Source organism: Leptonychotes weddellii, chromosome 4 (assembly GCF_054177405.1).
Source record: "Leptonychotes weddellii isolate Sample4059 chromosome 4, ASM5417740v2, whole genome shotgun sequence".
In the NCBI taxonomy this organism is placed as follows: Eukaryota; Metazoa; Chordata; class Mammalia; order Carnivora; family Phocidae; genus Leptonychotes; species Leptonychotes weddellii.
In genome coordinates this window covers 126,850,023-126,861,661 of record NC_138372.1, presented here as the reverse complement: position 1 = coordinate 126,861,661, position 11,639 = coordinate 126,850,023, and the positions used below count along the sequence as shown (strand labels likewise).

At 39.8% G+C, this 11,639-nt stretch overlaps 1 protein-coding gene and 1 pseudogene across 4 annotated transcripts in view; one reads left to right on the top strand and one right to left on the bottom strand.

Moving 5' to 3' along the window:
• WWP1 (WW domain containing E3 ubiquitin protein ligase 1) overlaps positions 1 to 10,331 on the bottom strand; it is a 113,193-nt gene extending 102,862 nt beyond the window's left edge. For all 4 annotated transcript variants that reach the window (XM_081816208.1, XM_081816207.1, XM_081816210.1 and 1 more), the window contains exon 1: positions 10,104 to 10,331. The gene's annotated coding sequence lies outside the window, so the exon portion shown is untranslated. The remainder of the gene's footprint in view (positions 1 to 10,103) is intronic.
• The window catches only part of LOC102747418 (eukaryotic translation initiation factor 4B pseudogene), a 27,691-nt pseudogene extending 16,983 nt beyond the window's left edge, over positions 1 to 10,708 (top strand).
• Positions 10,709 to 11,639: the final 931 nt, after the last annotated feature.

Genomic DNA, 11,639 nt, shown 5'->3' with positions numbered 1-11,639 from the left:
TTTTTTTTTTTTTTAAAGATTTTATTTATTTGACAGAGAGAGACACAGTGAGAGTGGGAACACAAGCAGGGGGAGTGGGAGAGGGAGAACCAGGCTTCCCACTGAGCAGGGAGCCTGATGCGGGGCTCGATCCCAGGACCCTGGAACCATGACCTGAGCCGAAGGCAGACGCTTAACGACTGAGCCACTCAGGTGCCCCGGACACAAAGCTTCTTAATGTCAGGCCAAACGCAGGCCTGCTAATGAGGCTAGCGCTCTTCTGCATTGCACTGCTCACTAGGATATCATGACCCAAAGTTAAGTTCATGCCAAAACATTTCCTGATTGTTTCTTAATACATGAAAGATTCTAATTTACTAGCATTTAAGTAGCCATGAAAATTTGCAAATTCTTCAATTCCAAAGTGCCAATTTCTAGTGTGAGAAGAGCATGTTGGAATCATGTAATATAAAGAACATCTTTTAGAGTCAGACAGACCTAGGTCCAAACTTCAACTCTACTATTTGTTTATATTTAACCTCTCTGAGTCTCAGTTTTCTTATCTGTAAAATGAGGATACAAAAATGAGTTTTGAGAAGGGGAAAGGAAGTGTTAACATTAACTCTAGGAAACTAGAATTGTTTCTAGAATCTGGAATATAGAAGGTGTGCAATGAGTATTCATTTCCTAACACTATCCCATCACCACCACCACTCTAGCCACACTCTCAATACTCTGAGGCGGAGAAACTCCAGTATTTTTCTACCATCCTTCCACAATTGTAGAGGACAGTAGTTAAGAAAGACAGTAGGTTAAGGAAGGCATTTCAGTCGCATGGCCATGCTGCAAAATGCTTTGTAGCAAAACCCCCCATATCTGCAGTAAGGATCAGATCAAAATAACATTTAAGCACTTGAGAATATAGTACTGTTAAATCTTTTGTTATAAATACACAATTTCAGGTTTTTAAAGCTACTCAAGTTAAGTGATACACAATGTTAGTTTACTATTTAAAAATACTCTTCCTAAGAATTTAAGCAGGCTGCTAAATATAAACTTTCACCAGATATCCTCACTCTTAAAAGTATCAGAATCCAAAATACACAGAAACTGTCCAAAATGAGAAAATCAACTAAACAGCTAAAACTTTACTCCTAGAATAATGTAATTCTTCTCAAGTTTAAAATATGGTAAAAATACAGGACCTGTCATTTATCCACAAATCCAAAACCCAGAAAGCTATAAAAACGTAGTTACTTCATAACTCATTTGGTGGCAAAACCAAACTGACCTGGACTCATTTAATAGCAAAATCTGACTGATGTGTGGCTTTTTATTGCTGTACTTATCCATACTTTAACATCTGCCGAAGACAGTTCAGGGTGCTGCCATAGATTTCTTTGGGGTTTTACCTAACATCATATATGGAGTGCTTTACCTTTCTAAATTAAAAAAGAAAAAATAAATTCTGAAACACATCTGACATCAACAAGGTATTATGAACATATCCCAGTGAATATTCACTTAATTTTAAGTGCCAGGTGTAAGTCACACAACAAATCTATCAATTAGGTATTACTACTCCTTTACATATGAATACCTAGTTTACATATGATAAAATTAGGGCTTAATCCAAGGTTATTTTGACCAAGATCACTTAGCCAATAAAGAAGCGTGAGAATTCAAATCTAGGTAGATCTTACTTTAAGGCCTAAGCAATTAAAAAGCCAACATTTTAGAGGAAAATTAAATCACAAAGAAAGTTTAAATAAGTTATTATTACCAAAACTTTTAACTTAGAACAATGAAATTCCTGAGTATAATGTGCACTCTCCATCCTGGGTATTCAAATCTAAACACTGACACCATATTTCACAGCTCATAGGACAAAGAGAGATGAGTTTATTGTTTTTCTCCTCAAAGCACTAGCCACAAAGTCAGTGAAAACAAACACAAAAGCAATACTCAAACAAATGCCAACTAATCTTTTCCACTCAAATTTAGAAAGAATCATGGATCTGGCATGTTTTTGTTTTTTTTTACCATTTTTACCAAAGTGTACTAAACACAATATAAATACGGTTGACATAAGCATAGGTCAAGTTTTTCCAGGAACAGCCCAAACATAAAGATTTGTTCCACTCTCAGATATGGTCACAGGACTGAGAAAGGTTTAAGTGACACAGACCCAGGCTGTCAACATCACTGCTCTAAGCAAAAGTTAGAGAAAATAAGCATCAACTTTTTTTCCTGATGGATCGATTTAAACTTTAAATCTTTTCTCATAATGTTTTTCATAAGTCAATGCCCTTAAACTAAGCAACAGCTTTTTCCCAAAAGAGACAGATTATGGCCCCCATCCAATCTACTTCCTACCCAAAGGACCAAATTCTAAAGTAGATACACTTCAATCAGAATCTCTATTTTGAGTAGGTTATTTAGCTAAGTGAAAAGCAATCAGATTATCTGATAATCACAATATCTAATTTAACTGTTTCAGTAGACATTTTTTTAAGAAGAAATATCTTTACTCAAAAGAATTTGAGGGGAAATTTTCTTGAACAAGGAAGCCTGATGGATGCCTCTTGCAGGGTTACTTCTCCTGCCTACTCCTTATATAATCACCCTGTATCAGGTTTCTATAGTTTGTCTGGCTCAAGGCCTTGGCAATTATCTTAAGCCTCTTTAAACATCTGAAGGGTTCAGATGTTAAACTCCCTTTGTTTACATTATACATGTGTGTTTACAGAACACCGTAGCTTAAAAAAAGGACTCGGAGAACACCAGAACCCCAAATTACTGATTGTTTCCACCAGCAGTTCTCAAAGCAGTATGTATAAAATCATCTAAGATATTTGTTAAAAATGAAGATTCATGAGCTCCACTATCAAGGACTATACCATAGTTCTCGAATATTCAGGCATCTTGCTGTTTAACAAATATCCCAGATGACTGTGATGCAGAGGCTGCACAATGACAGACTGTTCTATACTGTAATTCATCTAATGATGGTGTTAACAATTTCTAGTTCCCAAACTGCACATCCAAACCATTACCAGCTGACAGACTGCCAGCCATGTTGAGTCAGTATCCTTCTCATATTCATTCCTAACCTTTTGGCACCTATTTTTTAAGTTAAGAGTAGAGATTAGACATGCAGCTCTGATTATGCCAAAGCTAAGCTACAACTCTCTTTGAGTTGAAATGAGTGGCTCACAGAAAAAGTGGATTACTTGTTTGAATTTTAACTCATTAATAATAATGAAGAGCTGTAAAAATAATTTAAGAGCTGCTTATGTCCCAGGGACCAGCCTTCCTGCTTTACAAACATTATTTCAATTAATCCTTACAAAAATCCAGTAAGAAAAATATTCTCTACATTTTACAGAAGAAACTGAAGCAACACTGTATTAAGCAGCATTGATAGAAGTCAGCTCTGCCTGACTTTAAAGCTATAGCTCTTAACACATGCCAGGATGCCTTTAATTCTTGAACTTTTAGAGTGCAGTGATCTAGTTTATTGCTTCTATGGTAAAGTATGTCCTGATTTATACAGAACACACTCATTTAACTAGTTCTCCTCCCCACACTAAGCACAAAAAGTAGTACAACTTGGCAAGCAGGGGCTAATATACGACCGGAGTATCCTACTTCAAGTCAGGACTCAACAGTTTGCTTCCACCCATTCTATTTAATCATAATTATGGGTATACTAGACAGCTATCAAAAGAACTCATTTTCCTTAAATAAAAAAAGCTATCACAGCTACAATCTGTTAATCCTAGTATATTTTTAAACTACCCTGTAACTACCGTGTAACTTAGGGCAGGGAAGAGTCATAAAGAAACACCTTAAGGTAATTCCATCTGTCCCCTTCTTCGTGCCCTAGCCTTTCCTATTTATATAAATCCTGTTTCTCAGTACATTCAATTACCAAACTCCTCCCCACAACAGCCAACATACGATTTTCAGAAATTTGCAAAGACATTTGCACTAGAATGCAGGGGTTCATTTCTCAGTATTTATGAAATGCTTCAAATCTACCTAAATTCTTTAAATGAAATACAGATTTATTATTCCACTCAGAAGCTATAATGTAATAATAATGTAACATTCATCTTCTTCATTCCAGTTAGCCATAACATTACACAGTAGATAACTTGAAAACAACAACACTACTGAGACTAAGATAAACTGATAAAGGTAAGCGATGAAGATAAAGTGAGAGAAACCCAGCTAAAGAATTAATCTACCTGTTCCTGGTAAGGATAAGCATTACCTTATGCCTTACATTTCCCTAAGGAGAGAGAAGTTACATCCCATTCTCCACAAGGAAAGAGCATTCTCTCCACTATGACTCCTCTCCAAGGAAGAGTAGCTCATCCTAACCTTTTTCTAAAACACTGCAAACAGAAAATAGTATTGGTGAGGTACCAGGTTGCTCAAGGCTTGTCAAGGCCAGAGTGACTGGCCAAGGAGCTTGGCTACCCTAAATGTCATAAACAAAAGGGCAAGGGGGATGGGCCTCTGTCCACCCAGAGTCCACTCTACATAGAGTGCTGACTGGGACATCTGTCTCATCCAATTTGTGAGACTTGGGTAAATCACTGCTTCCAAGCAGCCTGGGCTCTGGGTCCTGCATTTTTTTAGACCCCACTGCCATTAAGTAGAGCAAGTCAATCCTGCCCCATTATGGTAGCATACAGGGTGAAACCCCAGAGGTCCAAAATTTTCTTTTCTACCCAACGACAGTGCCAGTTACTTCCATCTATATAATAAGCCAAATATGCTATTATTTGCATTTCAGACTCCACTTTCCCTCTGACAGACCTAGACTCAAAGTACCAAAAGTACTAAGCAGCTTAAATCTCAGCTTCATAAAAGGTTTCCCGGTGCCCCATTTTGGTGTAATATAGCTGTTTGGCTTAATCTTGGGATTCACATACTTGTCTAGTCCATTTCCCTTAAATCTGGGATGGACCTGTGAATTGCTTTAACCAACAGAATGTGGCAAAAATGATGCTATGCCTTAAGAAGGCCTGGTTGCTTCTTCTTTGCACTGTTGTGAGTCCTAAGCCACTATGTTAAAGCCAGCAACACTGCTGGAAAGGCCACTTAGGAGGCAGGGCTGTGAAAACTATAAGAAATATGAAGAAAGAGAAAGAAAAAGAGAGTAAGACAAACAGAGAAGACCAGCTCCCAGCTGAACTGCAGCTGAATGTAGCCTTTAGAGTGACCACCAGCAAACCCAATCTGCTCAAATGAGTCCAGGCTAAGAGAGCAAAACTATAAGCAAATAAGATAGCTGTTTTAAGTCACTTAGTTTTAGGGTTGTTACATAGCAATAAATGACCAAAACAATGTTTACCTGGTTCCTTGTGTTTTTGCATAATTTGTTCAAAACCCAGAGAAAAGGAGAGATGTAATTAATTATAACCCCAAACATTCATACAATCTCAGAGGATAGTCTTATGCCCTTCTTAATGTTAGTGACCCTACCAAACTCTGAGTTCCAAGAGGACAGGTTTCATGTTTGTCTTCTCAGCACTGTACCCCAGCACCCAGCACAATACCTGGCATGTAATAGGTACAGCAGGCTGTATGAACAAACAATAGGTTTAAGGAATGTCAAGACAAATGTTAGTCTTCCTTGTAACTTAGGAGTTATCTGGCATATAGTTTTACATAATATGTTCCAAAAGTTGTCTAATCATGTGTATCTGAAGTGTATACTAAGAGTTTTCTAATGGCAAATCATTTTTTTTTAATGACAAAGCTTTTTATGTAAAAGAAAAAATCATGAAATATCATGATATATACTTTCGGATATCACGTCCTGATTTATATGCTCCAAAAACACAAATTTCCATAGACTAAGCTTATATAACGGGAGAACAAACTTCACCTGTAAAAGCAGCTGAATTAAAAGTCAACAAATTTTCAGAAGGAAATTAATACCTACATTTCACCAATGTACTTTTTCAGAAAAGAAATCAACATCTGCTCTTTCCTTGACAGGAGGATACCTATTTTGTGATAAATGCTTACAAATTTCAAAATTACCCAGCAACAGCCACTGTAATGAGGTTACCATTTTAACACAAAGGAAGAATTAGACAAGTTCAGATCTATACAGTAAAAAGGTTTAACAGAGATTCCAAACAGGTAAATTCAAACTCCTCATGTATCACCTTCAGTTAAATTTCCATTGTAAATGAAGAGTTAGCAAAAAAAAAAAAAAAAAAGAAAAGAAAAAAAAATTACTGACCTAGGAACAAAAATATGGGTTTTTAGTTCTAGATCTAATTTTAGCCACTTACTAGTCATATACTTGGAAATTTTTTTCCAACTTCCTTGAGCATCAGTGCATTCATCTAAAAAACAATGATTATCTTCTGACACATCTACTATTCAGCTGTCGTGAGAATCAAATGATAAAGTCTATACAGCCACTATGGAAAAATGTCAAATACTATACAAATATAAGATATGATACTCTTCTTAATGTCAGCAAAGGGTAGAAAAATCATATGTGTATGTGCTTTTGCTGGACATTTTTCCTCCCTTAAGTATTAGCAACTAGTTCCTTCAACACTACTATAAAGACCAATTTATTGGTTTTTCCAATACTTGTTATTACATCACATTTTTATAGAAAGAGTAAAAAAGACCCCAGTCTTCCTAATAATTATGGAATCAAAGTTTCTAGAGCTATAAAAGATACTAAATAATAACTTGCTCAGGCTCCCTACTAGGAAGATAATCTTATAGGTGGAGAAAAGTCAATTATTTACTAATCAAATTATGCTTTAACCATACTGGGGAGAGTTAGCTCCTTAATCTAATGAAGAAATGCAGTGACTAGGACCCTGAACTTCATTTCTTTTGTAAACTTTCCATTTTTACTAGATAAGGCTTCATGAATGAAGTGAAAGGATTATTCTTAAGTAAGGCATACATGAATATAGAAAATAGAATAAAGATAAAAATTCTTAAGGTTTCTTATTTCACTTCTCCCCCTCCCCCCAAACCCAAACTAAGATACAAAGAAAATAAAAAAGTAAATGATTGGTCTGTTATTGCTATCTGCTCTCCATACACCCAATTCATGTCTCCTCTCACTAGCTCTCCTGCACACGGAAAACAAGAAGGGTACAGAAAGTTCAATGAAAATCAAAGACCCAACAATCACAAAATGTTAAAAACTGAAAGGAACCTCCAGGATCATTTAGTCTTACTGATGAGGTCACCTAAAGTCAATAACTATATGCAACTGATGGTAAATCCTGCATCTTCTTACAAAAAAGAAAGTAATCATTGTCAATCAGCTGATTCCACTTTACCCACTTGCTAACTGAAATACTTAAGGCAAATCATTTAACTTCTTGGGCTACTTTGTTATATAATAACAAATAACGAACCATAGTCAAAATTCTTTGTAAAACTGTACACCACAACACAAATGTAAAGAGATACTGTATCTAAGTGTATGTAAGATATGTCTCCACAGTAGGGATTATCAGCAAATGGAAGAATTTGGAGATTCTATTGTTTTAAAAAGCCTCCAGTAGTTCTGAGAGCTGCTCCTAGCCCAAGCCACTGACCCACGGGTTGATGAGGGAGCTTCAGTTGAGTTCATGGATTTCCCTAAAATTATATCCAGAAAGCACAGGTGCATATGGAAATTCTCCAGGCCAGATTTTTTTAAGTTTCACCAAGGATCGGTAATCACCAAAAGGTTAAGAACTAGGCTCCCTGCTCAGTGGAGAGTCTGCTTCTCCCTCTCTCTCTGCCTACTTGTGCTCTCTGTCAAATAAATAAAATCTTAAAAAAAAAAAAAAAAAAGAACTACTGCTGTAAAGTAACATACATCTGCCGAAGATAAAGCTTCCACAGATAACTGCTCAAAATGGTACCATTATTTTCCCAACCTGGATCAGAATCTCAGTTATTTTTACTTTCTTCATTTTCTCTCTCATCATCAAATTCCCTCCATTCAACTTCCTTCCTCCTTTCCATTCCTAATATTACAGCCATAGTTCAGACCCTCATCACTTAAGACCACAGCAATCAAGAGGTCTTTCTACCTCCGGATTTCTACTTACATGACACATTGCTGCCAAATTAATCCTCTGAAAACAAAAGTTTAATAATTTCATTCACAACTCAAAAATCATCTGCAAAACCCCCAACACCTATTAAATCTAAGGTCATTAGCCTTGCATTAAAAGCAATCATAAACTGGTTCAAACTTCTACTTCAAGTTTTATCACCCTTTATGTTTGTACAAATACTCTGTTTCATCCGGATATAACACTTGCCTCTCCCCAAATGTATGAACTCTGCGCTCTAATCTCTTAGTCCCTTTTCTCTGCTTGCATTACCTTTCTCAGCTTATCAAAAGTCATAGTCATCCTTAAAAACAAAAGTTTCAGAGGCCAGAAGCTCTATGAATTAACCCTTCTTACCTCACCTTGCCAAATAAGATGTGAGTTCTACCCCTTCTGAATTTGAATTCTATATGAAACTTAACTATGTATTAAAAGATAAATGAAGCATTTGTGTATAGTCCTACCTGCCTAACTATTCTGGGAAGGCAGAAACTGCTGTAATCCTTTATATTCCCCCAAATACCTCGCACAATCATGCAGTAGATGCCTAATAATTGTGCAAGGAAGAGATATTTCAGCCTTCGTAGGGTAAACAGCAAAGATTACTATATCTCTTTGAAGGCAGAGAACTTATTTGCAACAACCTCTATGATGCCAGGCTTCCAAAAAACATAACCCTTACTTACTGCTTTTTAAGTCCTGGTATTGGATGTCTTACATTTTGCATTTTAAGGGAAGAACTATTTGAAAACCTTAATAAGCTACATACCAAATAACTATTCTACATACTTTACACTTCTCAATCTGAGTAGCTCCCAACACTTGGCTACTAAGTTTTCAGTTTAAAAAATACTATTTTGAAAAGTGATAATTTGCAGTCACAGCTAATTATCTACTTTATGGCCAAAAACAAGTCACATGAATAAAGTAATGCCTTTATTTTTTTAAAAGGTGCATTTTGCTTGTATAGTACACAGAGCCTTATGAGACAGGTAAAGTGGATTTATACCTAAGGATGAATTCTTGCAGAAACCCACATACACTGTACACCAGGCACTTCGGGTAAAAACACCAAAGGTGGGGGAAAAGCTAACTTTGGACATTATTCTTTCCCACTATCACCAGTAGCTTTTTAAAGCAGAAACTCAAATCTTTTTGCACATTAGCCTACACGAAAAAATAAAAACTTACCAAGCAGAAAAAAAAAAAAGCCACATCAAGCTCCTGGAAAATACTTTATCCCGGAAGGGTAAGAATGTCAAAATAACAGACACTCGTCTTTGGTAAGGAAGGCTTCATATAATTACAGGAGCATAGGACGCTCAACTCCAAAAGATGGAGTAAAGAAAGGACTGATCATTTAAAGGTTGTAGAAACAATGGACAAATACAAAATTAAAACATTTTTTTTTTTAAGATGAAAGGAGAAGGTCCAGGTCACAGATGAGATAAGGACTAGTAAAAACTGCAAGGTCACTGGGACCTACCAGGTCACAAAGGTGGAGGTGGGGGTTGTGTTGGGGGGGGGGAACTGCAGAGTCAGTGAAGAACCGGGAGTGATAAGAACACCTCAGAAGACGACGTTCTAAGGCTGGGAGTCCTTGGTTTGGGACGACGAAATTGCGGTGAATGTCAGAGCACGGGCAGTAAGTCCATACACTGGTGTTTTTTGGAGAGGTGTTAGGGAAAGGAAGAGAAGGTAGACGGAACGCGAAGAAAAGGCTAAGGAAGCTTGAGAACCGCGGCTGCAGAGTCACGGAAACACTTCGCTCCAGTATCATTAGCTCGGGCCTGTGCCAGGGCCAACTCGGGGCAAGACCCGTGACCCCACCCCAGAAAACTCCCGGCCCCGGGACTGGAGAAGGCAGCCAGGGCGGCGCGGACCGTCCCCGACGGCCCCCTGAGAGGGTCCCGCCCGGGGCTGACCGTGCCCGGCTACCGACACCGCCGCGAAGCTCTGGGCCCGCGCCCCCGCCCCACCCGCGCCCCCAGCCCCCAGCCGCGGCGTCCTTACCCGGCGCAAAGCTGTCGGCTCCCGGCGGTCGGGCGGCCACAGCAGCAGCGCCTCCTCCAGTGGCGGGCGCCCTCACCCTTCCGCGCCCAAGATCGCCATCTCGCAGCAGGCGCGGCGGCAGCGGCAGCGGCAGCAGCAGCAGCCACCCAGGCGTCGGCCCCGGCAGCCCAGGCCGCCTGCAGCCACTTGGAACCCGCTTGCCGCGCTCGGCGACACCCGACCCTCCCCCCACCCCCACCCCGGCCACGCGCCACCCCCAGCAGACCCCACACCTCCCTCCTCAGGAGCGCGCCGCGTGCTCCCGTCGCCGGCGCCGCGCCGCGAGCGCGCGCCTCCCCGCCAGCCCCGCACCGCACGCTGCGCCGCGGCCGCCTAAAACCAACTCCGGACCCGGAATCCGGCTTCCCGCGAGCATGCGCAGCGAGGGCGCCCCGATGATGCTTTTGGAAAACTCCGCTCCTCCGGGTCTTCGGAGCGGTCGAGGAGAGGTGGAGGGCCAGCCAATGGGAGATGGGGGCGTGGCCCGAACCTGTGGAAGGGGCGGGGCCGCCGCTGAGATTTGGAAAGAGGCTTTCCTAAGCAGGAGGTGGGTGGTGCTGACTTGACTTTCCGGTTCGGAGTAGAACCGGTGAATGACCTGAAGTAAAGTCCTCCCGGCACTGGCGTTCTTTTCTTAAATGCTTTAGAGCAAAAGTAGGCTGTTAATAAATACTCCTTGACCTAACTGAGTATCTGACTTAGTACCCACTGCAAGAGTAAATATTGCATTTAACAGATGGCCATACCAGAAGACTCCCACTTTATTTTTATTAGTAATCAAAACGTTCACTCCCTCCACTCCTGTATGAGTACAATGATAAAACTAATACTAAACAAGTACATGGGTCAGTGCAACAAAGTCACACGGCAATGCCATGAAAAAGGGTTTATTATCTCCATTTATACAAACGAGTCAACTAGTCTCTTAGAAGTACTGTTGGTTCTGTGTATTGCTTTGAGAAGAAAGGCCACCCTACAAATAGAAATCAGTGGTGACCACATTACTCACCAGATGACCTGGTCTTCTACTTCAGAAATGATAAAGGCCACCAACGACGGCTTTCTACAATTTTAGCCCAACCGCCTTACCCAAGCCCCACAAATTACCTACATCCACACCCAAGCTTATTAGTTTTCCTTCTGTTTCAAAGACTGGGTGTCCCTGCTCCTCTCCAAAGTGAACCTCTTGACTGTCCACTCCCTCCTGTGCCCCCCTCAGCATGATCGTGTTTTAATTCTTTTCTGTCTTAAATTTTTCCTTGACTTTAAAACCTTTTCTAATTCTTTTTCCATCCTAATTAAGCTCTTGAAAGAACTGTGTACCAAGAACAGCATCAACACCCCATGAATAATTGTAAGATTAAATAAATCACTCTTTTTAAAAAAAAAATTATTTATTATTTGAAAGAGAAAGTGACGGAGAGAGAAAAAGCATGAGGGGGGAGCAGAGGGAGAGGGAGAAGCACATTCCCCACCCAGCAGGGAGCTAGATGCAGG